This window comes from Triticum dicoccoides, chromosome 6B (assembly GCF_002162155.2).
Source record: "Triticum dicoccoides isolate Atlit2015 ecotype Zavitan chromosome 6B, WEW_v2.0, whole genome shotgun sequence".
In the NCBI taxonomy this organism is placed as follows: domain Eukaryota; kingdom Viridiplantae; phylum Streptophyta; class Magnoliopsida; order Poales; family Poaceae; genus Triticum; species Triticum dicoccoides.
This window is the reverse complement of record NC_041391.1, coordinates 402,826,920-402,832,255: the sequence shown is the minus strand read 5'-3', so window position 1 is coordinate 402,832,255 and position 5,336 is coordinate 402,826,920.

Here is a 5,336-nt window from a genome sequence, read left to right as displayed (position 1 = left end):
TTTCTCCGGGCAGTGTCAAGAGTTTTACTAGCATACTGGATAACATTTAATTTCTTATCAACTCTTTGCCCTAGAACATCACCTACAGCATAATCACTAGCATCACACATAATTTCAAAGGGTAAATTCCAATCATGTGGCTGAACAATAGGTGCAGTGATCAAAGATTTCTTAAGTATTTCAAATGCTTCTACACAATCATCATCAAAGACAAAAGGAATATCTTTTTGCAATAAATTAGTCAGAGGCCTAGAGATTTTAGAAAAGTCCTTAATGAACCTCCTATAAAAACCGGCATGACCAAGGAAACTTCTTATACCTTTAATGTCCTTGGCACATGGCATCTTTTCAATAGCATCAACTTTAGCTTTATCAACTTCAATACCTCTTTCAGAAATTTTATGCCGCAAGACAATGCCTTCATTAACCATAAAGTGGCACTTTTCCCAATTCAAGACAAGACTAGTGTCTTCACATCTCTGCAAAACTCAATCAAGGTTGCTCAAGCAATCATCAAAAGAGGATCCATAAACGGAGAAATCATCCATGAATACCTCACAAATCTTTTCACAAAAGTCAGAGAATATAGCCATCATGCATCTTTGAAAGGTAGCAGGTGCATTACATAAACCAAAAGGCATACGTCTATAAGCAAAAGTACCGAAAGGGCAAGTAAAAGTAGTTTTTGATTGATCCTCCGCTGACACAGGTATTTAAGAGAAACCAGAATAACCATCTAGAAAGCAGAAATGTGTATGTTTGGATAGTCTTTCTAGCATTTGATCAATAAAAGGTAAAGGGTAACGATCTTTCTTAGTAGCTTTATTTAGTTTACAGAAATCAATTACCATCTTATAATCTATGATAATTCTTTGCGGAATCATTTCATGTTTATCATTAGGAATGATCGTAATACCTCCCTTCTTAGGGACGCAATGGACATGACTTACCCAATCACTGTCAGCAACGGGATAAATTATACCTGCCTCAAGGAGCTTTAGTATCTCCTTTCTTACCACTTCTTTCATCTTAGGGTTTAACCGTCGTTGATGATCTCTAACTGGTTTGGAGCCTTCGTCCAGTTTAATTTTGTGTTGGCATAGAGTGGGAATAATGCCCTTAAGATCATCCAGAGTATATCCAATAGCAGCACGGTGCTTCTTCAGAGTTTTCAATAATCTTTCCTCTTCTTGCTCTGAAAGGTTAGCACTAATAATAACAGGATATATCTTCTTTTCATCAAGATAAGCATATTTAAGATTATCAGGCAAAGGTTTGAGCTCAAACACGAGATCACCCTTGGGTGGAGGAGGATCCCTTAGGATTTCAACAGGCAAGTGGTGTTTCAGAATAGGACCCTATTTAAGGAATACTTCATCTATTTCCCTTCTTTCATTCATAAACATATCATTTTCATGGTCTAGAAAATATTGTTCTAACGGATCAGTAGGAGGCACGGCAATAGAAGCAAGACCAATACTTTCATCCTTACTAGGCAATTCTTTATCACGGGGTTGTCTACGAAATTTAGCAAAATTAAAGTCATGTTTCATATCCCCCAAACCAATTGTAACAACATCCTTTTCACAATCAATCTTAGCATTAATAGTGTTCAAGAAGGGTCTACCAAAATCATCTTGTGGGGAACCAAGAACAAGAAAATCAGCAGGATATTTAACTTTCCCACATAAGACTTCAACATCTCTAACAATCCCAAATGGTGTAATAGTATCTCTATTGGCAAGCTTAATAGTGACATCAATATCTTCTAACTCAGCGGGTGCAATATCATGCATAATTTCTTCATATAAGGAATGAGGTATTGCACTAGCACTAGCACCCATATCACATAAGCCATGATTACAACGATCTCCTATTTTAATAGAAATAACAGGCATGCCTACAATAGGTCTATGTATCTTAGCATCTGGTCTAGCAATATTAGCAGCTTCATTACATAAGTAAATAACATGCCCATCTATATTATCACCCAAGAGATATTTAACCATAGAAATACTAGGTTCAACTTTAATTTTCTCAGGAGGTGTATATGTTCTAGTATTACTCTTACGAACCACAATTGAAGCTTTAACATGATCCTTTATTCTAACAGGGAAAGGTGGTTTCTCAACATAAGTGGTAGGAACAATAGGATCATTATAAGTGATAGTCTTTTCTTCAACTGTAACAGGTGCAACTACTTTTACTTCAATGGGAGGATTATATTTAAACCACTTCTCCTTAGGGTTATCAAAGTGAGCAGCAAAAGATTCACAGAAAGAAGCCATTATCTTAGAGTCAAGTCCATATTTAGCGCTAAATCCACAAAAAGCATTGGTATCCATAAAAGATTTAACATAATCAAACTTAGGTGTCATACCTGACTCCTTACCATCGCCAGAACCCCAGTCTTCAGAGTTGCATTTAATTCTTTCCAGTAAATCCCATTTGAATTCAGTAGTCTTCAGCATATAAGAACCAACACAGGAAGTATCAAGCATGGTGCGATCATATAGCCTATACCATGTCAATGCATCTCCCTTCAAAGATAAAGGGAAGACCTTCCTTTTGACAACATCATCGGGTATACCTGCAAGCTTAAATAATCCACAAACTTCATCCACATAGAAAAGGTGTAAATCGGGATGCAATGTTCCATCTCCTTCAAAGGGATTAGCTAGCAGTTTCTCTATCATACCTGAAAGAATCTCAAAGTAAACATTTTTAGTAGGTTCAGTAGGTTGAGGAGCAACTCTTTGCTCTACTATTCGGGGCGAAGATGCCCCGAACAAGCCCCTCAAAGGAATAGTTTCCGTAGTAACAAGTGACAGGAAAACAACACACTATATAAATGTTTCCTTACCAAGTTCCACTCACCAAAGGCGCTTCACTCCCCGTCAACGGCGCCAGAAAAGATTCTTGATGAACCACAAGTATAGGGTATCTATCGTACCCAACGAGGAGCAGAAGGAAATGACAAGCGGTTTCCAGTAAGGTATTCTCTGTAAGCACTGAAATTGTAGGTAACAGATAGTTTTGTGATAAGATAATTTGTAACGGGCAACAAGCAATGAAAGTAAATAAGGTGTAGCAAGGTGGCCCAATCCTTTTTGTAGCAAAGGACAAGCCTGGACAATTTATTATAGTGAGAAAAGTGCTCCCGAGGACACATGGGAATTATCGTCAAGCTAGTTTTCATCACGCTCATATGATTCGCGTTCGGTACTTTGATAATTTGATATGTGGGTGGACCGGTGCTTGGGTACTGACCTTTCTTGGACAAGCATCCCACTTATGATTAACCCCTATTGCAAGCATCCGCAACTACAAAAGAAGTATTAAGGTAAACCTAACCATAGCATGAAACTAGTGGATCCAAATCAGCCCCTTCAGAAGCAACACATAAACTAGGGTTTAAGCTTCTGTCACTCTAGCAACCCATCATCTACTTATTACTTCCCAATGCCTTCCTCTAGGCCCAAATAATGGTGAAGTGTCATGTAGTCGACGTTCACATAACATCACTAGAGGAGAGACAACATACATCTCATCAAAATATCGAACGAATACCAAATTCACATGACTACTAATAGCAAGACTTCACCCATGTCCTCAGGAACAAACGTAACTACTCACAAAGCATATTCATGTTCATGATCAGAGGAGTATTAATATGCATTAAGGATCTGAACATATGATCTTCCACCAAGTAAAACAATGAGCATCAACTACAAGGAGTAATCAACACTACTAGCAACCCACAGCTACCAATTTGTGGTTTTGATACAAGATTGGATACAAGAGATGAACTAGGGTTTTGAGAGGAGATGGTGCTGGTGAAGATGTTGATGGAGATTGACCCCCTCCCGATGAGAGGATCATTGGTGATGACGATGGTGATGATTTCCCCCTCCCAGAGGGAAGTTTCCCCGGCAGAATAGCTCCGTCGGTGATGACTTTTTCCAGGGTAAAAGCCTTCATATAGCAGAAGATAGGCACCGGAGGGCCACCAGGGGGCCCAGGAGACAGGGGCCGCGCCTAGTGGGGGGGGGGGGCGCCCCCACCCTCCTGGCTAGGGTGTGGGCCCCCTCTGGTACTTTTTTTGCTCAATAATTCTTATTAATTCCAAAAATGACTTTCCTGGAGTTTCAGGACTTTTGGAGATGTGAAGAATAAAATAAGAGAGAATAGCCATAAGTATTGTGACATAACGTGTAATAACAGCCCATAATGTAATAAATATCGATATAAAAGCATGATGCAGAATGGATGTATCACTCCCCTCGAGGGAGGCGAGGGTGCTGCGCTCCATGGGGGCCACCTTCTTGGCCTCGGCAAGGGCCTCTTGGGCCGCCTCCGCCTCCTCCTTCAGCCTTGTCAGGCGGTCACGCTCCGCAACCTACTCCAAGGCCGCCTTCTTCACCTCGGTCGGCGACGACAGCCTCCTAGGCCTTCAGCTTCTCCTGACGCTCCTGGAGCTGGCTGGCCTGGGCATCCTACTGATCCTAAAGAGCCTTCAGTTCAGCCTCCACCCCGCATCACCGATCCTCGGCTTCCGTGGCCTCCTTCCGCGCCAGGTCGCGCTCGGTGGCAACCACCCCGAGCACCTTCTGGGCTTCCTCTGCAGAGCCCCAGGCCGCGTGGACAGATGCGTTGGCCTGGAGCCAACCAGAAATCAGCCCTAGGCGTCCCAAAACTGAGCGTTGGTCAGGGCCCCGAAGTTTACCCAGGAGGAGGTTCAACGCCGCCCTTCCTCCTGTAGGGCCCCGGAGGTGGCAGGAGCGCCATGGCCGGGCTGCACGCCGGGCAGGGCAGAAGACGTCCTCGGCGCCAAGACAGAAGAAGCCTCAGCATCAGGAAGGACCGGGGGCTTGATACGCCTCCGTCGTATCTATAATTTTTGATTGTTCCATGCCAGTATTATTCAACTTCCATATACTTTTGACAACTTTTTATACTATTTTTGGGACTAACATATTGATCCAGTGCCCAGTGCCAGTTCCTGTTTGTTGCATGTTTTATTTTTCGCAGAAACCCCATATCAAACGGAGTCCAAATGGGATAAAAACGGACGGAGAATATTTTTGGAATATTTGTGATTTTTTGGAAGAAAAATCAACACGAGACGGTGCCCGAGGGGGCCACGAGGCAGGGGGGCGCGCCCCTGACCCTCGTGGGCACCCTGTAAGGCTGTTGACGCTCTTCTTTTGCCTCAAGAAAGCTAATTTTCGGAGAAAATCTGGGTGAAGGTTTCAATCCAATCGGAGTTACGGATCTCCGGATATAAAGAAACTGTGAAAGGGCAGAACAGGGGAACGCAGAAACAGAGAGAGACA